This window comes from Mustela nivalis (assembly GCF_964662115.1).
Source record: "Mustela nivalis genome assembly, chromosome: 2".
Lineage (NCBI taxonomy): Eukaryota > Metazoa > Chordata > Mammalia > Carnivora > Mustelidae > Mustela > Mustela nivalis.
In genome coordinates, this window is record NC_139021.1 from 51,372,621 (window position 1) to 51,399,654 (window position 27,034).

The following is a 27,034-nucleotide window of genomic DNA, read 5'->3' on the forward strand; positions in this document are numbered from 1 at the left end:
AAAAAGCAAATGAATGATCCACATTTATTTATAACTGAATAGAAGTTACAAATAGAAATCCGAATACTGATTACCACTGGGGAAGAGGCAGGGAATGGGGTAAAGGAAGAACTAAAAAAAAAAAAAAAAAAAAGCTATTGCTGGTTTCTAGGTCAGGGCTTGGCAAACTATGGCCCATAGGCCAAATCCAGCTACAATCTGTTGGGTAAATAAAACTTCATTGGTACAAAGCCATGCCCACTTGTTTACATATTGTCAATGTATGCTTTTGTGCTACAAAAGATTTTGGATGCTTTTGTGCTACAACAGCAGAGTTGACAAGTTGTGAAAGAGACCATATGGCCTACAAATCCAAAAATATTTACTATCTGGCTCTCCACAGAAAAATTATGCTTACTCCTGATCTAACCAGTAAAAATAAAGAATGCCCATATTTATTAATATCTGTGTGCAGAATAATATTTAACTCATTATCTTCAGTTTTATCTATTTCATCCCTAATGAGAAACTGTTCATTCCACACAAAATTCCATATAAGCAGTGAAAGGAAGGGCAACTGATACTAAAAAGATCAAGTTGTGTTTGTTTTATATGTTCTCCAACCTGAAGAAAGTAAGAATCCAACATAGCCCTTTTAGCATGGAACCAGAAAAGGGATCCTAATTTGTGACCACAATAGAATGATAATATAATTTTGTAGCCACCCACTGGCTGACTATACATAAACCAAAAGACAATTCATGGAAATAGAGTTATTCTACATCATCTCCTAATTGTCTAATTAACTTCTAATTAGATTCTGATTAACTTCATAATTAGATACCAGTAAAAGTACAGTGGTTCTTTTCGGTGCTTAAATGTCCCTCCCACAAAGTGCATATCATAACAGCAGGTTATATATAGACCACTGGTTCTCAACCCCTGATTTTGACACCTTCCCTGGCCTTGCATGGAACATTTGGCAATATGTGGGAAATTTTTTGGTTGTCACTCCAAAGGCTAGAGAACAAGGATGCTGTAAACAATCTTATAATGGCCAGGGCAGCCCAGCAATCAACAGTGGTGAGGCTGAGAGACCCTGACACAGACTCTTAGACTGGATATACTGAGAATTAGAATCAAGATTCTGATGGTGAAGCCAAATCCCAGATAAGTAACACCCTTTACAAAATTCCTTCTGGATTTAGTACACAGGATGCAAACACAGACACATATTCAAGCACATCCTACACACGTCATTACTAGAGAATAACAAGAACGGTTGAGGCAACTCTTATCATTCAAACTTCTTGGGTACATATCTCTTAAAATAAAAAATATTGAATTGTTCATACAATTTGCCATAGTTCCTTAGTATATTCTATGTGCAAGGAGACAGCACACAGATATAATTTTAAAAACCATACTCGTTTTCACTTTATCACATATATATCACATATACATGTGATATATATGATTTATCATATACATACATGATATATATACATATATATGATATATATTTATCATATTTATCACATATAGATAACTGCCATATTTCAACAATATGAATGGCGAAAAGACACTTCATGAAGTTTCTTGTTATGTAGATGCACAGGGCTTCAGCACCTATGCATATCTTGATCTATGCCCCAATGATATTACTGAGTACTCTAAGAAGAGTATCTGGAAAATTACCTGACCTTAAATTGGCTGTCACCACCAGGAGAAAAAAAGTGGTTTTAGTAAATGTTTCAGATGTATCTCAAAGAGGCTGTGCATATTTTCACTGAAATAATCTGTTTTATAATTAGTATTCCATATATAACCATTCCCTTTTTTGATTTTAGTGAATTAATGGGTATTTCCAATCTTCGCAAGAAGATATATGACAGCTTTGTTGTTCATTAAGTGTCTCATTAGAAGGCTCTAAAATGTAGGATTCTAAATAACCAATATTAGTAAATGTTAATAGACATTTCTGAAACTTTTAAAATGCAAGATATGGGGCACCTGGGTGGCTCAGTGGGTTGGGCCGCTGCCTTCGGCTCAGGTCATGATCTCGGGGTCCTGGGATCGAGTGCCGCATCGGGCTATCTGCTCGGCAGGGAGCCTGCTTCCTCCTCTCTCTCTGCCTGCCTTTCTGCCTACTTGTGATCTCCGTCTGGCAAATAAATAAATAAAATCTTTAAAAAAAATAATAAAAAATAAAATGCAAGATATGATGCTCATAATCACAGCTAGCATGTCCATCATTATTTATTTATAGATGTTGTTAGTAAAGTTCTAGTAGAAACACTTATTAAGGAAATTAAAATAGTTGTTTCCACAAATAAATTAATCAATGTCTTATTCTGTGTGGTCTACTTTAAATTGTATAAGTATTAGGATTTAAAATGTGCCTTAATATTGTACAGATGATCAAGTGAAATATGAGACATTCCCAGAATTAATCTTAATCATACCTACCATTGCTCTAACCAGGATTAACCTAAGTAAAATTGTGAAGTAGATAGTATACATCTCAGCATGCTTTCTACCCAATATATTTGGAGGCTAAAAGGCCTCTTTTTATGTTGTTTATTTTATTTTCAACTAACTCCATCCCTTTTGGTGCAGGTTGTTCATTTTTCCAACAGTTCAATTATCTTTAAAACAAGGCATGGTTGACTTTGTTAGACAAAAATCACATCTACAAATCTAGCCAAATAATTCCTTCCCTACCTTGAGCTGTCTATAAGGCATATATATGACCATATCCTTAAAGGTCCTCTTCTTTAAAGCCAATAATTTGCAGGGCATGCTCCAAAGATTCTTGAAGGTATATTTTTCTATTTACGGTTCTACCTTAATCTTATATTTTATATCTACCTTAATCTTATATTTTATAAATCTTATCATTTTATATTTCTACCTTAATCTTATATTTATATTTATAATCTTATATTTAATCTTATATTCTACCTTAATCTTATAATCTGATATTTAATCTACCTAAATCTTATATATATTTATATTTATAATATGTATATTTTATATTTTATAAATATAGACTTATATTTATTAAATAGTAAAACATTAATTTTAAGTAGTGTGAAGTAAAGAATGTATATTATAATTCTTAGATAAGCACTTTGAAAGTAATGCAGAAAGTTATAGCTAAAATACTAAAACTGAAATTAAAAAAATATTCCATTAGTCAAAAGATGGCAGGAAAGGAGGGATAAAGGAACCAGAAGCAGAGGTGGCAAAGAGAAAACAAATAATAAATTGATAGAATAAATCCAATAACATCAATAATTACATGAAATGTTAATGGACTGCACATGCCAACCACAGAATTAAATGATCAAATCAGAGAGAGAGACAAACCATGAGAGACTGTGGACTCTGAGAAACAAACTGAGGGTTTGGGGGTGGGGTGGTGAGCCTGGTGGTGGATATTATGGAGGGAATATATTGCGTGGAGCGCTAGGTGTGGTGCATACACAATGAACTTTGGAACATTGAAAAAAAAAATGAAAATTTTTAAAAAATCAAATTGGATTTAAGAAATAAAGCAAACAAGCATAGGGAAATCAAGAAAGAGAGGAAAACCATGAAACAGACTATGGAGAACAAACTGATGGTGGTGGGGGGAATGGGTGAAATACGTGATGGGGATAAAGAAGTGCACTTGTGATGAGCACTGGGTGTTGTATGGAAGTGATGAATCACTAAACTATACTCCTGGAACTAATATTACACCGCATGCTAACTAACTGGAATTTAAATAAAAACTTAAAAGATAAATAAATAAAAGTAAACCCCAACTATATGCAGGCTCTTGCACAGATGCACTTTAGAAATGAAGGACAGATAGGCTGAAAGTAAATAGATGAGAAACATAATGTCAGCCCAACAGCATAATAAGGCTGAGTCATGTTACATTAACATCAGATAAGATAGAATTCAAGACAAAGTATAATCTGTCTATGCCTCGACAATGAAAATACAACATATAAAATATGTGGAATACAAATGAAGCCATGCATACAGGGACATGTATAGCTTTAACTGCTAATAGTAGAAAATGAAATGAGTTTTAACCAAATAATTTAACTTTCCACCTGAAGAAGCCACCAAAAGAAATGTAAACTAAGAGTAAATAGAAGGAAGAAAACTATAAAAATAAGAGCAGAACTTTTTTTTTTTTTTTTAAAGAGTTGGGGGCACCTCGGTGGCTCCGTTTGTTAAGCAGTAAACTCAGTTTTGGCTCAGGTCATGATCTCAGGGTCCTGGAATCAAGCCCTGTCTTGGGCTCCACATCAGCAGGGAGTATGCTTGAGGATTCTTTCTCCCTTTGCCTTCCCTCTAGTTGTAAACACATGCTTGCTCTCTCACTGTCTCTCTCAAATAAGTATTTTTTAAAAATTAAAAAATAAAGAACAAATGGGTCAATCAGGAAATTAAAGAAGATTTGAAAAAATTCATGGAAACAAATGATAATGGTTCAAAATCTGTGGGACACAGCAAAGGCACTCCTGAGAGGAAAATATATAGTGATACAGGCCTTTCTCAAGAAATAAGAAAGGTTTTGGTGAATAATCTTTTTAATGGACTGTTGAATCCTATTGGCTAGTATTTTGTTGAGTATTTTCGCATCTGTGTTCATCAAAGATATTGGTCTATAGCTCTCTTTTTTGGTGGGATCCTTGTCTGGTTTTGGGATCAAGGTGATGCTGGCCTCATAAAATGAGTTTGGAAGTTTTCCTTCCATTTCTATTTTTTGGAACAGTTTCAAGAGAATAGGAATTAGTTCTTCTTTAAATGTTTGGTAGAATTCCCCCGGGAAGCCGTCTGGCCCTGGGCTTTTGTTTGTTTGGAGATTTTTAATGACTGTTTTAATCTCCTTACTGGTTATGGGTCTGTTCAGGCTTTCTATTTCTTCCTGGTTCGGTTGTGGTAGTTTATATGTTTCTAGGAATGCATGTGACTCTTAATCTCAAAAAACAAACTGAGGGTTGTGGGGGGAGGGGTTTTGGGAGAAGGGGGTGGGGTTATGGACATTGGGGAGGGTATGTGCTTTGGTGAGTGCTGTGAAGTGTGTAAACCTGGTGATTCACAGACCTGTACCCCTGGGGATAAAAATATATGTTTATAAGAAGTAAGAAAGGTTTCAAATATACAACCTAACCCTACACTTAAAGGAGCTGGAGAAAGAACAACAAAGAAAGCCTAAACCCAGCAGGAGAAGATAAATAATAAAGATCAGAGCAGAAATCAAAGAAATCAAAACCAAAAAAAACAATAGAACAAATCAACGAAACTAGGAGGTGGTTCTTTGAAAAAATTAATAAGACTGATAAACTTATTGCCAGACTTATCAAAAAGAAAAGAGAAAAGACCCAAATAAATAAATTCATGAATGAAAGAGGAGAGATCACAGCCAACACCAAAGAAATACAAACAATTATAAGAACATATTATGAGCAACTATACGCCAGCAAATTTGAGAATCTGGAAGAAATAGATGCATTCCTAGAGACATATAAACTACCACAACTGAACCAGGAAGAAACAGAAAACATGAACAGACTCATAACCAGTAAGGAGATTGAAGCAATCATCAAAAATCTCCCAAAAAACAAGAGCCCAGGGCCAGATGGCTTCCCAGGGGAATTCTACCAAACATTTCAAGAATTAATTCCTATTCTCCTGAAACTGTTCCAAAAAAATAGAAATGGAAGGAGAACTACCAAACTCATTTTATGAGGCCAGCATCACCTTGATCCCAAAACCAGACAAGGATCCCATCAAAAAAGAAAATTACAGACCATATCCTTAATGAACACAGATGCAAAAATTCCCACCGAAATACTAGCCAATAGGATCCAACAGTACGTTAAAAGGATTATTCACCATGACCAAGTGGGATTTATTACAGGGCTTCAAGGTTGGTTCAATATCCATAAATCAATCAATGTGATGCAATACATTAATAAAAGAAAGAACAAGGGGCACCTGGGTGGCTCAGTGGGTTAATCCCAGAGACCTGGGATAGAGCCCCACATAGGGCTCTCTGCGAAGCAGAGCCTGCTTCCCTTTCTCTCTCTGCCTGCCTCTCTGCCTACTTGTGTCTCAGTCTGTCAAATAAATAAATAAAATCTCTAAAAAAAATAAAAATAAAAAAGAAAGAAAGAACAAGAACCATATGATACTCTCGATAGATGCTGAAAAAGCATTTGACAAACTAAAGCATCCTTTCCTGATCAAAACTCTGCAAAATGTAGGGATAGAGGGTACTACCTCAATATCATCAAAGCCATCTATGAAAAACCCACCACAAATATCATTCTCAACAGAGAAAAACTGAGAGCTTTTCCGCTAAGGTCAGGAACATGGCAGGGATGTCCATTATCCCAACTGCTATTCAACACAGTACTAGAAGTACTAGCCTCAGCAACCAGACAACAAAAAGAAATAAAAGGCATCCAGATCGGCAGAGAAGAAGTCGAACTACCACTCTTTGCAGATGATATGATACTATATGTGGAAAACCCAAAAGACTCCACTCCAAAACTGCTAGAACTTATACAGGAATTCAGTAAAGTGTCAGATATAAAATCAATGCACAGAAATCAGTTGCATTTCTCTACACCAACAATAAGACAGAAGAAAGAGAAATTAAGGAGTCAATCCCATTTACAATTGCACCCAAAACCATAAGATACCTAGGAATAAACCTAACCAAAGAGGCAAAGAATCTATACTCAGAAAACTATAAAGTACTCATGATGGAAATTGAGGAAGACACAGAGAAATGGAAAAATGTTCCATGCTCATGGATAGGAAGAACAAATATTGTGAAAATGTCTATTCTACCTAAAGCAATCTACACATTTAATGCAATCCCTATCAAAAAACCATCCATTTTTTGAAGAAATGGAAAAAATAATCCTAAAATTTGTATTGAACCAGAAAAGACCTCGAATAGCCAAAGGAATATTGAAAAAGAAAGCCAAAGTTGGTGGCATCACAATTCCAGACTTCAAGTTCTGTTACAAAACTGTCATTATCAAGACAGCATGGTACTGGCACAAAAACAGACACATAGATCAATGGAACAGAATAGAGAGCTCAGGGGCGCCTGGGTGGCTCGGTGGGTTAAAGCCTCTGCCTTCAGCTCAGGTCATGATTCCAGGGTCCTGGGATCAAGCCCCACATCGGGCTCTCTGCTCGGCAGGAGCCTGCTTCCCCCTCTTTCTCTCTGCCTGCCTCTCTGCCTCCTTGTGATCTCTATCTGTCAAATAAATAAATAAAATCTTTCGGAAAAAAAAAAAGAATAGAGAGCTCAGAAATAGACCCTCAACTCTATGGTTAACTAATATTCAACAAAGCAGGAAAGAATGTCCAATGGAAAAAAGACAGTCTCTTCAACAAATGGTGATGGGAAAATTGGACAGCCACATACAGAAAAATGAAACAGGACCATTTCCTTATACCACACAAGAAAAGAGACTCAAAATGGATGAAGGGCCTCAATGTGAGAGAGAAATCCATCAAAATCCTTGAGGAGAACACAGGCAGCAACCTCTTCCACCTCAGCCACAGCTACCTTCCTAAGAACATTGCCAAAGGCAAGGGAAGCAAGGGCAAAAACAAAGTATTGGGACTTCATCAAAATCAAAAGCTTTTGCACAGCAAAGGAAACAGTTAACAAAGCCAAAAGACAGCTGATAGAATGGGAGAAGATATTTGCAAATGACATATCAGACAAAGGGCTCGTGTATCCAAAATCTATAAAGAACTTAGCAAACTCAACACCCAAAGAACAAAGAACACAATTAAGAAATGGGCAGAGGACATGAACAGACATTTCTGCAAAAAAGACATCCAGATGGCCAACAGACACATGAAAAAGTGCTCCATATCACTCGGCATCAGGGAAATACAAATCAAAACCATAACGAGATACCACCTCACATCAGTCAGGATGGCTAAAATTAACAAGTCAGGAAATGACAGACGCTGGCGAGGATGCGGAGAAAGGGGAACCCTTCTACACTGTTGGTGGGAATGAAAGCTGGTGCAGCCACTCTGGAAAACGGCATGAGGTTCCACAAAAATTTGAAAATATAGCTATCCTATGACCCAGCAATTGCACTACTAAGTATTTACCCTAAAGATACAAATGTAGAGATCCGAAGGGGCACATGCACCCGAATGTTTATAGCAGCAATGTCCACAATAGTCAAACTATGGAAAGAACCAAGATGTCCATCAACAGATGAATGGATAAAGAAGATGTGGTATATATATATATACACACGATGGAATACTATGCAGCCATCAAAAAAATGAAATCTTGCCATTTGCAATGACGTGGATGGAACTATAGGGTATTATGCTTAGTGAAATAAGTCAATTGGAGAAAGACAACTATCATATGATCTCCCTGATATGAGGAAGTAGAGATGCAACATGGGGGCTTTGAGGGGTAGGAAAAGAATAAATGAAACAAAATGGGATTAGGAGGGAGACAAACCATAAGAGACTCTTAACCTCACAAAACAAACTGAGGGTTGCTGGGGGGCGGGGGGTTGGGAGAGGGAGGTGGGGTTATGGACATCAGGGAGGGTATGTGCTATGGTGAGTGCTGTGGAGTGTATAAACCTGGTGATTCACAGACCTGTACCCCTGGGGCTAATAATATATTATATGTTAATTTTAAAATATTAAAAAAACTAAATAGAAAACTGATGATTTAGAAAATGCAAAAAGCCAAAAATTGTTTCTTTGAAAAGATCAACAAAATTGATAAATTTCTGACTATGGTAATCCAGAAAGAGAGAAAGAGTGTGTATGTAAATTATCAATATCAGCATCAAACAAAGGGTGTCACAACATATCTTACAGACATTAAGGCAATAAGGAAATAATTTGAATAAATAAATGCCAACAATTCTGACTGCTTAATAATAATATCTACTGTGAGGAGCTGTTAAAAAATAGTGTACAGGGGTACCTGGGTGGCTCAGTGGGTTAAACCTCTGCCCCCAGCTCAGGTCATGATCTCAGGGTCCTGGGATCGAGTCCTGCATCAGGCTCTTTACTCAGCAGGGATTCTGCTTCCCCCTCTCTACCTACTTGTGATCTCTCTCTCTCTTTCTCTCTGTCAAATTTAAAAAAAAAAACCTTCTAAAAAAATAAACATAGTGTATATAAAGAGAAAGCATATAAAGTGTTTGCATTACATTGGTACCAAAAATAAACAAGGTCTTATAAATATTGTAATTTCATGGGTAGGGATAATTTTTCTGCTTAGTGGATGAGGAAACTGGAGCTTAGAAATAATAACTAACTTCTCAAAGTTTGCAGAGACAATAAAGTACATTTGTTATTTGAACCCACTGTGTACTTGGTTCCAATGTGTACCCCTTTTAAATGACATATAGTAGTATGTTGCTTTAGTGATGTTTTACCTTGTAAAGCACTATATCTAATATTATCCTCTGTTTTCTTGTCCCTCACATTGCAAATATCAAAATTGTGTATTTTGAAAAAAATTATTGGATTTTTTCCTTTAAATTAAAAAATATGTTGCAAGTAGGATAATTTGCACCCTAAAAATTCTGAAAGAAATTATAAGTAAATTTTAAGTAATATGAATATAATATAAAATAACCATAATCACAAAAATCTCCAAGATCTCTGGGTTAGGAACCATATTTTACACAACTTAATATGTTCCATAGGAACTAATTCAGTGCCTTCCAACTTATTTTTAATCACATTATTTTTAAATTTTTGTTGAAAGATACATCTATACCTCCAAAATTTATGGAAATTAAATGGACATATCAGAAAAATTATAAAATAAAACTCTTACCAAATGAATCATATGAAAATGTAATTAATTATTTAAATTAAAATTTCTAAAGCATCATACCAAAAAATCATCTGGCCTCAGGCTTGTTATCTTCAACAAGATGCTAAATTACAATGGAGCAATGTTTCAAATTCCTACAGGAAATTATAATATACTCTCACTTTGATACATGGCAAGTTATAAATCAAATGTGCGTCCAAACCAAAGATCCTTGTATATATTCAAGGACTCAAAACATTAATTTACTATTCTTTCTAGTGACTTTGAATATGTAAACTTAAACACGAATAGAAAATAAGAAAGAAGGCTTAGGATACAAGAAAACAGGAAGCTCTCACAGAGTTCGAACAGAATAAAGTGCCAAGATGGCAGCTGGGCAACAAGAAGAGAAAATAACTGGTCCAAGTTAGAAGGGGAAGTCAGTGGGTTCCAAAAAGGATTCCTTATAAAGAACACCATGAGAAACAACATGAAAATGTATTTTATTTAAAACCTCAGGGGTCCCATAAGTAGCAAATGACAAAGTGGCATGATTTTCAGCAATTGATGAAGAGTTAGAAAAGATCATCCATTTCTCAATTCTATTGTTTTCTTCTTCTAACAGGGAACCCTTAAGAGTGGATCTTTAGGAAAGGAATGCTAACACAACACTTAGTTCTGAAGCTAAAAAATATTGAAATAATAAAATGTATTTCAATTAAATCTACTAAATCCTGAGACATTTATTTAAATATAGATAATGCATGAAATATTTATGTAGATATGAATATAGATAAAGCATTGGATATTTCCATCAAATAAACGTAGAGATTAACAATGAAAGACCCAATTATGTTTGCAAAACCAAATGTAAATATCATCAGTGTTAATAATGCAAAATAGATGGCAAAATTTGAAAGGAAATGGCAAGCATGCTAATAACCATGACTTAGATTAATGCAAAATCAACAGTTACTGTCTCAATTTGATAAAATTATAAATATGTTTACATATAATGCTTCAAGTTACAAAATGAACTAATAAAGCATATTAATAATACTAACATCCATTACTGAGAGGGTAGAAGGTATTGAATAATATACTTATCTCTCAAAATAGAAATAATCAAGTTGATATTTCCAAGGCTGACAGTTCAAGAAACAGAGTATCATTTAGATGTATGGAACTAGCCAACAAAAGGTCTAACACTAATGGCTGAAAATGATCACTTGTGACAGTGAGCATAAAAGATGAAGTTTTCCATTATAAGCCCTTCTGTATTTGAATTCTTAGCACGCTCTTTTTGTTTGGATAAAAACAAAATAATTTTAAATAGAATATAAAACAAAGAGAAAGAATATTTCAGAGACAGTAACATGTAACTTGACTAACAAATGGATATCCTGAATAAATTGTCATTGACATGAGCAAAAAGCATAAAAGCCAAGAATAAATTTCCTAAAGAGGTAGACAATGGCTATAATTCACGAAAATTATTCTACATGTAATATTATTAGTAATAAAGCAGAAATTGATACAAGAACAATTTTACATCTAAAAATTCTGCAGGCAGTGCTCTTCTATAAGCTAAAAGAAATGTAAAGAATCAAAATACTGCTGAGCATTTACGGTAGTTAGTCACTACTGAAAAGATCCAGGCCATCAATAAATCAAGTACTTCAATAAAATTCTTAAAAGCATAAGAATGTTTAACTATATTCCAATAATGAGAAATATAAATAATGAAAAATGTTGGCCAGAATAGTCTCCAACAGAATTTCAGAGCTATTCCCAATGCTTCCATTAAAGTTTGGTTGTCACCACTTAAGATAATAAAGAATATTTCTCCTTCAAAGAGAATGTCTTAGGATACAGTCTTACCCTATGCCACCCAAGAGCCCAGGCTATTTTCACATAGTTTTAGTACTCTTGGCCCTTAAATTTTATAAGGAAGATGTAATTTAAAAGATCACAATTATTCAGTAAGCTTCAATCTTGAAAACACCAGCTGTCTTGCAGTCTTCTCAGCTTCAACCCTCCTCTAGGTAGATTATGGTTCCCTTGAATCACCGGATGCTTGTAAGGTATGTCCATAGTCCATATCCATTACTTCATTTCAGGAAGAATCTACTCTTCTCACAGCCAGCTAGGGGTCGCTCAGTATCTCATGTTAGTGTGGTGCAAAGAATCTTTTTGCTCCAAAAGGCATTTATAGCAATTATGATTCAAGTAGATTCTGTTACGTTAGCGACCGCAGGATTGTAGGACCAAGTATTTTATACTGCTTATGCTGTAACTGGGAAATGAAACAGGCAATCTCTATGGGCAGGATTTTTCAAAGACTTAAGAAGTCAGGCATTCTTAAAATTACTAGGAGGAGACAGCAAGAAGAGGTCATTACATTCAGTCAGAGTGTTATGTAAAAGGGGGAGCAGTAGCGCACAGTGACCCAAGAAGTTTTACTTTTCCTAAACCACTGTTAGTATAGCAAAATTTCAACTCGAAAGAAACAGAAAGCAGAAATCCCAGAAAGCCAGAAAAGCACAGACAGTAATAGTATCACCAATGAATGACAGGTACTGAGTGGTTGCTCTAGGTCAGATACTTCACCTATATCATCTCAATTAGGCCTCAAAGAACCCTATACACTATGTGTTATTACAATCCTCATTTTGTAGATGAGGAAACTGAGACTTAGAAAAGATACCTAACTTACCTATAGCTAGTGAATGGTAGGACAGGGATTTAAACCCTGACAATTTGAGTCCAAAGCTGATATGCCTAAGCAGTCTGTTAAACAGCTCCAGACAAAGATTCACACATAAAAAGTTAGAGTGGCAGATAGATTTATTAGAGCTGAGCTAAAAGATAGGTATCAATGATAAAGGGTAATTGCAGGTCCTAAAAAGGAAAATAAGGAAAAGTGAGATTAATAATCTGTTGGCCCAGCACTAAGTGGAATTTAAAGGTGCCTTAATCTCTTCTGGAAATATAACACAAAACTCAAGACTGATATGGGAATTAATTAGTCATGAATGATATTTAACAAAACATGGGAAAGTCAGAGCTAAGAGTGAACATATCTTAAGAGCTTATTTGAATGTGATTTACATTTAATAAGTGTTACTTTATTTTTTTAATGAGTGTATTTAAATAAAGTTTAATTTAAATCTATTTCTATGCATGAAAAATAAATAATAGAAGGAAAAGAGAAAATATTTTTAAAAATCCAATGAATCCAATCTACAAAATAAGACTGATATAGAGATTTGCAAGAAAAATGAAGGCAATGGAGTCATAAGGTTCAATATTATATTGTTTCTAATAGGCCATTAATACCCATTTCTGTGTTCAATCTGATGGCTATGTTTCCTCTTTTCTCTAAGTGTTATGATTGCAGTTACATTGTCCCTATCTGCTGACCTCTGAACCAGATACCCAATGAGACCCTCAGAGGTCTGTACAGGGGAAGAAATTATAGAGGCTTTTGGGGAATACAGAGTAAAACCAACCTAATTGAAATTCAAGACTCAAAATTCTATAACTCTTGGTCTACATTGGGTAGAAATATTTAAGATCCTTTGGAATTAAAATACTATCTTCTCAGAGAATTCTGTTTTCTAATGTGAATACATTTAAATAGTAGAGTAACAGATGGATAGGTAGAAAGATTAGGTAAGTGGATGGGTAGGTAGTAGGTAGATAAATAGATGCTAAGAAAATCATTGTGAACATGCAACATAAATTATGATTTTTAAAAAAGCATAGTCAAAAAGAATAAACTGAATTCAAAATTCTATCCAAAATCTCTACTGAGATTTCATCAATAAGTTCATTGCCCAAGTTACACAGGCCAAATTTAATATTCTACATTTGTAGGACATTTCATAGCAGTCATCCTCATATGTAAAAACAACTCTTTGATTCTCTTACTCTCTGAGTTGGCTCAGTTTTTCTTTCTAAGAAAATGTTCATCACACTAGATTCCTATTAACCACTCAATTATAAAGTTTATTCAGAACTTTAAAATTAAAGTAATTGATATGGGTTGTTTATTTCAGAAGAGATTTTTCTCCATGTTACTCTTTCAAGCCTCACCTTTTCCTTATCTAGTTAAATTGCAACTGTAAGACCTACTGTTAAGCTACATTTATCTAGCTACCTTAAGGAGTCAATATCTTCTTGCAATGGAACATAAATGTTTATTTCTCTCCAAACATTATCATGTACAACAGAATCTCCTTGGGTTATTTTTTTCTTAAGAATATATTTATTTAATAAAAATTTTTAAAAAAAGAATATATTTATTTATTTGAGAGAGTATAGAGCACAGTTGGGAGAAAGACAGAGGGAAAGGACAGGCAGATTCCACACTGAGCAGGGATACTCCTCACCCCACACAGAGCTCGATCCCAGGAACCCAAGATAGTGACCTGAGTCAAAGTCAGACACTTAACTGACTGAGCCACCCAGGTGCCCCATGGGATTATTTTTTAAATGAAGATTGCTGAGCTATTATCCAGATTATTCTGAATAAGAATCTCTGGAAATGAAGCGAGGTACATTTTAAGAAGCCCCGTAAAAGTCCTTTAGACATATTAAAATTTGATGACATTGAATTATAAATTCCATAATTCCTAATTCCTCATCTGGAATCCTAGATTTATTCACTGAAGCTCTATTAAGAAGTGAAGAATAAATACAAAATACATGTACATATGTATGTCAAATAAGTTACCAAGAAATTATATTCAGACTTTAAACTTAGATTAATTAACTATGAAATCATATATTTTGATTTTCAAATAACAAAGTAAGCCATACTAAATGAGACTTACGGGAAACTAGATTCTTGTTATTATTTATGATACCTGCATGAAAGTATCAAATGCAGACCCAAAGTCAGATCAATGAAATCAACACTTATTCATACCTCAGCAAATCTTGTGCCAATCCTTCTAAGTTCTAGGGATAGAAATACAAATTAGACTTACTCCTTCCAGTAGAAAAGACTAAAAACAGATCTCTGTAATACAATGGTTTAATACAAGAATAGGGATATGCAGAGGTATTTTGGGAACACGGTTGAGTACAACTATCCCTAGTTGGGTGGAAAGTGAAGGAAGAGTCATGAAAGGTTTCCTAGAGATGACTCTTGAGGTGACACTTTAAGTACAAGTATGCCCTAGATGGCTCAAGGGTAAGCATTAAGAGCATTCTAGGCAAAGACACCAAAATGAATGAAGACACATAGGTAAGAAATAGCATGTTATGTCTGATACACTGTGAGTCATTCAGTGAACTGAAGAGAAAACCAAGGCTTGGGAGTTAGTTCAGATTTGAAATCTGAAAGCCAGGCAAAAGACAGATCATCAAATGCATAGTGAGACATCTTCTCTTCTCCTGGAATTATACATTTCAGAGACTGCTTGATATTAACCTAAAGGTCACTGAGACTCTATATTTTTTAATCTTTTCTTTCTGAGTGGGATTCATTTTCTTTAATTTCTATATCTGTATATTCTAGTTCACTAATCTCTTCGGCAATGTCTCACTTGCTATTAAGCCATTCAGGGAATTTTTTACAGATATTGTATTTTTCATCTCTAAAGTACCACTTTCTTAAATTTTGTAACTTCCATTTTCCTTCTCATACGATGTTTCCCTTTAAACCCTTGTGTATATTTATACTATTCATAATAATATATTAATATCATTTATCATCATTTATTTAATACCATTTGTTAATTTCATCATTTCTATTGATTTCTATTGACTGACTTTTCTTCTAGCTGTGGGTGCAATTTCTTCATAAGTTTAGTAATTTCTGATTGGGTGACGGATGTTGTATGTATTCTACATTGTTGGGAGACTACATTCTGATCTGGCAACTTACTCGATGCTTTGAAGTTCATATTTAAGCTTTAAGGAGTGGGTATAAAACTTCTCAATGAGGATTCCACAAGAGAATTAAACTCTAGTCTCTAAGGCAACATTGTATATAATGAATTAACTTCTCTCTGATGCATTTAAATGGTACTATACTACTCTTGAGAGAAATGAGAAAATAGTTATTCAAATTCTTTTGACAGGAATCCGGTTGAGAAAGAAACAATTTAGTTGCACTAAGGCATAACCCCCCTTGAAGTCTCCCTGAAGGCTTCAGTGCTCAAGAATAATTCTTCATTCTGCCTGATCAAAACTCAAATGTCTCTCAGCCCTAAGTGAATTTTGGAAACTTTCAACTTACAGCTGCTTGACATTCTTTGCCTGGCTTCAAGGAGTTTCTTCATACATATGTATAGCTTAGTATTTAGGAACACACTCAAGGGGATATCAACACAGATTTCTGACATTCTCTTTCCATGTAGCCTCCACCTCTTTGTTATTCTGCTCCACAAATTCTAGAGGCCTAAAGATCCCCAGACACAAAACTCTGTCTGTTTAAGCAATGAAATCATAATGTTCTGTTCAAGACACCTTTTCTTACATTGTAGTCCACAAAGTGCCTGAAGGCAGAAAGCTGGGAAGATAATAGGCTCATCTTGTTTCCCTTCCTTCAGTATCATGCCAACTGTTGGACCAATGTCCAAAAATTATTGCAACACATATTTTGTCCATTATTCTAATTCTTAAAGGATGGAAGTTAAGTCCAGTCCAGAGTGAAAGTTTTATCTTAGACTTTAGATTACAGTTGACAGAAAGCTGAAAAAAGATTTTAATCAGAACATTGACATGGCTAGATTTATAGATCATTCTAGCAATTCTGTGGAAGAAAAATATGAGGAAGATTAGATTAATGAAAGGGAAAAGCTCCAGAAACACTTAAGAGGTAAAACTATCAAGATGAAATGGTTTATTGACTATAGGAAGTAAAAGGAAGAAGTCAAAGATAGCTCTAAGAATTCAAATTTGATTGTGTGAGTGCCACAAACTTACATGAGGATGGGACTTAGTTTATGGTGATTTTAGTTTTATTTATATTGCCTTTGAATGTTCCTGGAACATCCAAATGGAGATAAACTTTGGAGAGTTGAATATGTAAACTTAAACTCAAGGGAAAGACCTTAGTTGGAAGAGATAAAACCAAGAGTAACTAGCATATAAATATTAGTTGAAACTAGGAAATAACATTGTTCACAGAGAACATATAGTATCGTAAGGCAACTGGAATAAAATAAAATAAAATAACACTATCCTTTAAGAGACAAAGGAATAATGTAGAGATGGAGAAGTATTGAGAAATGAAAAGAACCAGGAGACAGCTGAATTGAAAAGTCAACCAAACAGAAACAGACACATAAATACAAAGAACAAATTGGTGGTTGCCAGAGTGGAGTGGCCTAGGGGGATGGACAAAACTGGTAAAGGGATTAGGGATAAAATAAATAATTCACAGGGATGAAAAGTACAACTTAGGGAATATAATTAATAATACTGTCATAACTTTGTATGGTGACAGATATAATTATACATATTATGGTGAGCATTTTATAATGCATATAATTGTCAGATCACTATATTATACACCTGAAACTAATATTGCAAGCCAAGTATACTTCAAATAAAAATTAAAACACTAAAAATTAAAAATAATTTGGAAAAAAGTCAAGGAAATAAAGAATATCAGAAGGAGAGATTAAAATATGATTTTGAATAGTAGTTCCAGCAAAATAAAAGTTAAAAGAATGGCCACTGGCTTAGACAATTAAGAAGAAACAAGTAGCCTTTCACTCACTCAGAAGGTGAGTATAGCTGAAATGCCAGCAGGTAGAGAAAGTGAGGGAAACAGACAGCAAGTATAGATTACTCTTCTAAAGGATTCAAGAAGGAAGAGGATTGACTAAATTGAAGGTAAAGATAGATATGGGTCAAGACAGTATACCTTCAGACTTGAGTTCTTAAAAGCTGAAGATCTTTTTTTTTTTTTTTTTGCGTTGTTCAATGATTCATTAGTTAAGTATAATATCCAGTGCCCATCACAACACATACCCTCCTCAATACCCCCTTTTCCCCCCTCCCCTCTGAAATCCCCAGATTATTTCTCAGGGTCCATAGTTTCTCATGGTTCATCCCCCTCTCTGATTTCTCCCCCTGTGGGTTTTCCTCCCTCCTCCTATGGTCCTCTGTGCTATTGTTTATGTTCCACATATGAGTGAAACCGTATGATAATTGTCTTTCTCTGTTTGACTTAACATAATTCCCTCCAGTTCAAGCCATGTCGATGCAAATATGGTATTCATTGTTTCTAATGACTGAATAATATTCCATGGTGTATACATACTACATCTTCTTCATCCATACACCTGTTGGAAAGAGCATCTCAGCTCCTTCCACTGTTTGGCTATTGTGGACATTGCTGCTATGAACACTGGGGTGCATGTGCCCCTTCTTTTCACTATGCCTGTACTTTGGGGCAAATATCCAGTGGTGCAATTGCTGGGTCATAGGGTAGCTCTATTCTTAACATCTTGAGGAACTTCCATAATGTTTTCCAGAGGGGCTATCCCAACTCGCATTCCCACCAACAGTGCAAGAGCGTTCCCCTTTCTCCACATCCTTGCCAACATTTGTTGTTTCCTATTTTGTTCATTTTTGCTATTCTAACTGCTGTAAGGTTGTATCTCATTAAGGTTTTGATTTGTATTTCCTTGATGGTTAGTGATATTGAACATTTTGTCATGTGTCTGTTAGCCATTTGTATGTCTTTTTTTTTTTTAAAGATTATTTATTTATTTATTTGACAGACAGGGATCACAAGTAGGCAGAGAGGCAGGCAGAGAGAGAGGGGGAAGCAGGCTCCCCACTGAGCAGAGAGCCCGATGTGGGACTCGATCCCAGGACCCTGAGATCATGACCCGAGCCGAAGGCAGCGGCTTAACCCACTGAGCCACCCAGGCGCCCCTGTATGTCTTTTTTTAGAGAAGTATCTGTTCATGTCTTCTGCCCATTGTTTGACTGGGTTATTAGTTTTTTGAGTGTTGAATTTGAGAAGTTCTTTATAGATCTTAGATATCAGCTCTTTATTTGTAAGATCATTTGTAAATATCTTCTCCCATTCTGTGGGTTGCCTCTTAGTTCTGTTGACTGTTCCTTTTGCTATGCAGAAGATTCTGAAATGAAAAGTTCATTTTGGTTTTTGTGCTGCTTGCCTTTACAACATATTCCACAGTAACTTTTTAACTTGAACTTTTTCACACATATACTTCTTTCTTTATATATATAGATAGATAGATATAGACATAAAGCTTCAATGTAGTTCTTTTTCCCCTATTCAATACTACATATACATACACCAGTTTTAATTTTCCTGTATCTCTGGGAAGTAGTGTTCTCTAACAAAGAAAACAAAAGACACCCAGAAAGAACTGAAACACCCTACCTCGCCCACATCAAGAGATTATAGCTACCTTCCTCTCACCACCACCCCTCCTTTTTGTACTTTATAAATCTTATCTTTGGGTTTCATTTTGGCTGGGGGCGGGTTTTGGTGGTGGCTCCTGATTGCTCTGAACTTTCCCAGGGTGCTCCTTGCCTGGATTGTGGCTGGTATTTTCAACTCTGTATAACCCCCTCAGCCACAACTCAACAACATGACTAGGAGGAGGAGCTCCCAGTAAAGAGAAGAACCAGAGACAATGGCCTCTCCCATAGATCTAATAGATATGGATCTAATAAAGATTTCTAAAATAGACTTCAAGATAACAATTATGAAGACAATAGCTAGGCTTGAGAAAACCATTAACAACAACATAGGATCTCTAAGGGCAGAAATGAGACCTAATCAGGCCAAACTTAAAAATGCTATGAATGAGATATAGTCTAAATTAGATACTCTAACTGCTAGGATAAATGAAGCAGAAGAATGAATTAGTGGTCTAGAAGATAAACTGATAGAAAGGAAGGAAAAGGACGAGGCCTGGAGCAAACAGCTTAAAATCCATGAGAACAGTATTAAAGAAATCAACAATGCCATGAAACATTCCAGTGTCAGAATACTGGGATCCCTGAGTGGGTGGAGAAAGAAAGAAGACTAAAAGACATATTTGAGCAAATTTCAGCTGAGAACTTCCCTAATCTGGAGAATGAAACAAGCATTCGTGTCCTAGAGGCAGAGAGGACACCTCCTAAGATCAAGAAGAACAGACCAACACCCCAGCATGGGAAAGTAAAATTCTCAAATCTTAAAACCAATGAAGCCATCCTAAGGGCAGTTAGGGGGAAGATACTCCTTATGTACAGAAGGAGGAACATCAGAATAACATCAGAGCTGTCCACAGGGACCTGGCAAGCCAAAAAAGGCTGGCAAGATATATCCAGGGTACTAAATGAGGAGAAGAACATGCAGCCAAGAATACTTTGTCTGGTAAGGCTATCATTCAGAATGGATGGACAGATAAAGAGCTTCCAGGACCAGAGAAACTGAAAGAATATGTAACCACCAAGCCGGCCCAGGCAATAAATACTAAGGGGGATTCTATAAAATAAGAAAGACCCCAAGGAAAATATGGACCAGAAATATACAGAGACAATCCACAGAAACAATAGGATGGCAATAAACACATATCTTTCAGTAGTAACCCTCAACATGAACAGCCTATATGCTCCCATGAAATGGCACGGGGTAGCAGATTGGATACAAAGACAAGATCCACCCATGTGTTGTCTGTAAGAGACTCGTATTGAACCTAAATACATCTTCAGACTGAAAGTGAGGGGATAGAGAAACATTTTTCATGCCAATGGACCTCAAAAGAAAACTGGGGTATCAATTCTACTATCAGACAAATGAGAATTTAAACCAAAAACTGTAATAAAAGATGCAGAGAGACACTGTATCATTCTTAAAGGGTCTATCCCACCAGAAAATCTAACAACTGCCAAGTATCTATGCCCCCAACATGGGAGCCACCAACTACATAAGCAAGCTGTTAGCCAAAATAAAGAATCAGATCAACAATAATACATTAATGGTAGGAGATTTTAACACTCCACTCTCAGCACTGGAAAGTTGAAGATTTTAAAAATACAAGAGATTAGGAAAAAACAAAATGGATTGAGGACCCAGAGAAGAGAGACCAGGAAGTCAAGAACATGGTCATTGGTCAAGAGTCTTAACAACCATTGGTATTAGAAGAAAGAACATAGAATCAACAACCAAACTGACAAAGAAGGTTCTGAGCAAGGGTTCCTAACCAGCTTCCACAAGAGTGGCGGGACCTTGATCCGAGAATGGACTGCCACAGCTTAGGAAGGGAGAGCAAGGGTGTCAGAAACTGAGAGTAAGGGCCTCCATTTAGAGCCTTTAGCAGTGACAAAGACCCTGCCTAGAGAACTATCACTGAAGGCCTTATTCTCAGTGTGAGCTATCACATAACATTCAGAGCACATTCACATGAAATCTGATAAAAAAGAGAATGCTGATTATAATGACGATGATTAAAATAGATGCTCTGATATATCCTCCAGGTACTCCCTTCAGAACTGTATCCCCCTGGCTGCTAGGAGTACTGCCAGCTGACAGCCCTCTCTGCAAGTTAATCTCAGCTGAAGAGGGCTGTCTTCCCCAAGGTCATGAATCTTTCCCAACTACAGCCTGTACCCCATAACTAGTCAATGCCAGGATGCAGAAATCTAGCCATAGGACAAGCTGAAGAGCCATTCCAGTTTCATTTCCCTACAGGGTCAGCTGAGGCCTTGGTTGCTACTAAGGAGCAAGCAGTCCAACTTCTCCCTGGATGTCCAGCTCCTCTGTCCTTCACTTGCTCCACAGATAGCGTCGTCACATAAAATACAGGATACCAGGTAAATCTGAAATTGCAGATAATTATGTCCCAAACCATACATTTTATATAAAGAATTGTCATTGTTTACCAGAAATTTAAATTTAACTAGGCATCCTGTATTTTTACCTGCTAAATCCGACAACCCTATCCACAGGTATTAATTTGAGAGGACTCCCTAGAAAACTTCCCCCACACTACTCTATGTCTCAGAGTTGGCCTCCTAGGGAATTCCACTTAAAATAGTAAATTGTGGAATTTATTCACCTACTGGTTGGCTGGCAATGAGGAACAAATATCTAGGAATAGGTAGAATATAAACAGTTCCCAGCAGTGTAGCAGTATGAAAATTAAAACATTGGTGATGACCTGGGGTGACTTATAGTGAAAGGAGATGTACTAGTATATGGAATTCATCAGTAGTTTCAGAAATATTGAGGAAACAGTACAATTATAATAACAATGGAATTGGACGGGTATTGCTAGAGACAAGTGATGCTTTAGAAAAAAAATAATAAATGGACATTGGGAAGTGTACGTGTTATAATGAGCACTGTGGATTTTGTAAAATTGATGAATCACAGAGCTGTACCCCTGAAACAAATAATACACTATGTGTTAATAATAAAACGAAATAAACATAAACATAATAAATAGCTAAGAGTGATTAAATAGCAATTAAAGGCCAAGAGGGAAGGAGAGAGGATTTCAAGGAGAACAAGGAGATATTTGGTGTCAAGTTACCTCTTCTACCCTGGAGGAGCAATGTGTTTATTTGTCTGCTAAGGCCTTTATATTATAGGCATACAAATCAAGGCATATTTAAGGCTTCCCTGTCCTTCTCATTAGGACTGTACCACTATCCAAAAGCTGAAAGCATATTTGATCCATTGACATGAATCTCACATAAAATCACATCAGAACAATAGAGGTGCAGCGATAGGTACCTGAACTTGGGATTCAGTGGTCCCCTCACATAGTGCACCACTCAAAACCTGCCAGCCTCATAGAGCAAAGGAAAGCCCACTGACAGTATAGCTAAGGCATAAGCTCAGAGACAATATCTTACAAGAATGGGACCCGATTCTTTGGAACACAATATGCACTTACATATATACACATCTCTGTACATGCAACGGCAATGTGTTCTCAAGAGGTAAATTCATAAATCTGAGAACTTAGGAATGGAAAAAGAGAGAGTCTCACTTGTATCACTCCCAGGGAACCACCCTGGGAAATCTTTGCTTCCTACCTCACAATTTGGGGTTCTTTGGATTGAGAAGTCTTGATTCCCAAAGGAGAAATACTTCTACCAAGGAAAACAGCAAAAGTGCCACTGAACTTTAAGCTACAATTCTTACTGTGGCACTTTGGGCTTAATGTGACAAAGAACTGGCAAGCAAGAAGAGAATTCACCAGGCTGGACAGAGGAAATTGCACCTGATCATTAGGAAGAGGTAAAGCCATTATTCTATAATGGAGGCAGGGAGAAATGTGTTTGTCACACAGGTAAACCTCTTAGATTGCTTGTTACTCCCTTGCCCAATTCTAATGGTAAACAGACAAATACAGAAGCCAGGGCCTGAGAAGGGCATAGTGACCAGGGACTTGAGCAGACTTCCTCAGGAGTACTATGGCAGGATAAGAGATCATGCTGAGTGAAATAAGTCAAGCAGAGAGAGTCAATTATCATATGGTTTCACTTATTTGTGGAGCATAACAAATAGCATGGAGGACAGGGGGAGATGGAGAGGAGAGGGGAGTTGAGGGAAATTGGAAGGGGAGGTGAACCATGGGAGACTGTGGACTCTGAAAAACAATCTGAGGGTTTTGAAGGGGCGGGGCGTGGGAGGTTGGGGGAACCAGGTGGTGGGTATTGGAGAGGGCGCAGATTGCATGGAGCACTGGGTGTGGTGCAAAAACAATGAATACTGTTATGCTGAAAAAAAAAAAAAAAGAATAAAAACAACAAAGAATACAAGAGAAAAGTAATACAGAGGTCTGAACAAGCTTTCCCTAAATTCAGAGTGTATATATATATATATACATATGTATATATATATATATATATTCCTATAATCTTCCGATTTTCTAAGAATTATGATCTACTGTCATGGAAAACAATTAATACATTATAGATAATGCAAATTAGTATTTATTAAGGTTTCCTCATATTATTTCACATTAACTCTCAAAAAAAAAAAACCTCTGTAAATTAAATATTGCTCTCCATGGAATAGGAAATTGAGTCTTAAGAAGTGAATAGTGTTAAGATATTTCTACCACAATATGAACACAGAAAACTAATAGGACCTATGGGCTTCAGAAAGATTGAAAAGGACCATGGAGGTTGACAGCAGTACTGAAAGGTCAAATATAAAACTCGAAAGCACTGCTCTGAAATATAACTTTCTGGGATAATGGAAATGTTCAATATCTGTGTCTGCTCTGTCCAACACAGCAGCCACTAGCCACAAATGGCTACTGAGCAATTAAAATGTGGCTAATGCAACACTGACGGGACTGGAAGAGATTATGCTGAGTGAAATAAGCCAAGCAGAGAGAGTCAATCATCATATGGTTTCACTTATTTGTAGAGCATAACAAATAGCATGGAGGACAAGGGGAGATGGAGAGGAGAAGGGAGTTGAGGGAAATTGGAAGGAGAGGTGAACCAAGAGAGACTATGGACTCTGAAAAACAACCTGAGGGTCTTGAAGGGGTGAGGGCTGGGAGGTTAGGGGAACAAGGTGGTGGGTATTAGGGAGGGCACATATTGCATGGAGCACTGGGTGTGGTACAAAAACAATGAATACTATTACACTGAAAAGAAATTTTTAAAAGAAGAATGAATTAGGGGCGCCTGGGTGGCTCAGTGGGTTAAGCCGCTGCCTTCGGCTCGGGTCATGATCTCAGGGTCCTGGGATCGAGTCCCACATCGGGCTCTCTGCTCAGCAGGGAGCCTGCTTCTCTCTCTCTCTCTCTCTGCACCAGCCTCTCTACCTACCTGTGATCTCTCTCTGTCAAATAAATAAATAAAATCTTTAAAAAAAAAAAAAAAAAAAAGAAGAATGAATTAAAGGTGTTTAACAAACAAACAAAAAAAAATGTGGCTAATGCAGCTGAGGAATTAAATTTCTGATTTTAGGTAAATTACATTTGAATTTAAACAGCCACTACTGTTGGACAGTACAGCTCTAAAGGAGCCTGCAATTTCTTCAGCACCTCTAATAAAATTACCCAGGGGTTAAGATGGCTATTACAAGAAAAGCAATGCAATTCTGAATTTCCAGAATAAGAATTCTAGTTCTCTGGCCATATAGTTCTTCTCCCCTACGTTCTAACAAAACTAGACTCAGGGCTCCTGGGTGGTTCAGTCAGTTGAGCACTCTACTCCGTTTCAGCTCAGGTCATGATCTCGTAGTTGTGGGACTGAGCTCCGCATGGGGTTCTGCATTCAGGGCAGAGTCTGCTTCAGAGTCTCTCTCTCAAATAAGAAAATAAAAATCTTTTTTAAAAAATTGGACCCATTGTATGTCAAGCTCTAATTCTTTTTTTTTTAATTCCAGTTAGTTAACATAGAATGTAATATATGTTATGTAACACCTCCATACACCCCCCCCCCCACAGTGCTCATCACAAGTATACTCCTTAATCCCCATCATCTATTTCACCCATTCTTCCACCCACCTCCCTTCTGGTAATCATCAGTTTGTTCTCTATAGGTAAGAGTCTGTTTCTTGGTTCTTCTCTATCTCTCTTTTTTCCTTTTTTTTTTTTTTTTTAAGATTTTATATATTTATTTGATAGAAATCACAAGTGGGCAGAGAGGCGGGCAGAGACAGAGGAGGAAACAGGATCCCTGCTAAGCAGAGAGCCCAATGTGGGACTCAATCCCAGGACCCTGCAATCATGACTTGAGCTGAAGGCAGAGGCTTTTACCCACTGAGCCACCCAGGTGCCCCTCTTTTTTCCTTTGTTCATTGTTTTGTTTCTTAAACTCCACATATAAGTGAAATCTTATAATATTTTCGTTTCTCTGATTGACCTATTTCTTAGCATATAACTTAGCATTATAATCTCTAGCTCCATCCATATCGTTGCCATATATATATATATATATATGTATATTTGCAACAATAGATGAATGGATAAAGAAGTGGTGTGTATATATAAATATAAATATAAGTATAAATATATATAAATATAAAATATAAATATAAGTATAAATATAAATATAAGTATATATAATATACTTTTTATATTAAAGTATATATAATATACTTTTTATATAAATATAAATATAAGTATAAATATAAATATATAAGTATAAATATAAATATATACATATATTTATGTGTATATATACATATATACTTATATTTATATACATATATACATATACTTATATTTATACTTATATTTATATTTTATATTTATATATATTTATACTTATATTTATATTTATATATACACACCACTTCTTTATCCATTCATCTATCAATGAACAACACTTGGAATGTTTCCATAATCTGACTATTGTACATAATGCTATAATAAACACAGGAGTGCATGTATCTCTTTGCATTAGTGTTTTTGTACTTTTTTGGGTAAAAACCCAGTAGTGCGATTACTGAATCATACCAAGCTCTAATTCTTAAATAGAGCAAATGTACCACAGACATTGGCTAAAGACTTTAAGTAGTCACTGCAAAATACAGAAGACCCTATTACATAGAAGCACTCAGAACTACTTTTCATTTTTCACAACTTCTTGGTTGGAAGAAGTCTAACTTTCTCAAAAATAATGTAGTGATACACTAAGTTAAACAGCTGTTTTCTTTGTTGTTTTTCTGCCCGTTTTTTGTGAGGAGGAGCTGGTTTGGTTTTGCTTTTCATTGTCAGACTCATTTTTAAATGTCTCTAGTTTATTGTTTACTGTCTGTGCAACCTCCTTCTCTAGAGATTTAGGCCAAATAGATTTTTCCTGATTAGGTTGCTCATCATTATTTTCTGAGCTTCCAATTAAGTATCATCTGGCAATCTGGCAATTTTGTGAAACATTAAAGCAGGCTGTATTTTAATTTTGCCTTTTAACTTTTAACTTTCATTAAAGAGAATCTATTTTGAGGCCACTGATGAATTGAGACCTCCAAATATTTCATAAGTTTTGACACCATGCCAAACCTATAAAAATCTACACTCCTCTTAAAAGGATTTATTAAATCGAATTCTATGACAGATCATTTAACAAATTCAGTATATATAACTAATTTTCTGGCTTCTCTCATTCAGTCTAATAAGTCACATTAAAATCCTTAAACTCTGGCCATTTTACAACTTCCCACAAATATTTCAGAATTAACACCGTTTTTCTTTGGAGAAAGTATGAGATAAAAGAAATACCTCATAGAGAGTATTC

The 27,034-nt window shown here is 35.8% G+C and overlaps 1 long non-coding RNA gene across 2 annotated transcripts in view; it reads right to left on the minus strand.

The window, feature by feature from the left end:
- Positions 1-27,034, minus strand: part of LOC309859048 — a 207,257-nt gene that overhangs the window by 110,764 nt on the left and 69,459 nt on the right. The window lies entirely within an intron of this gene.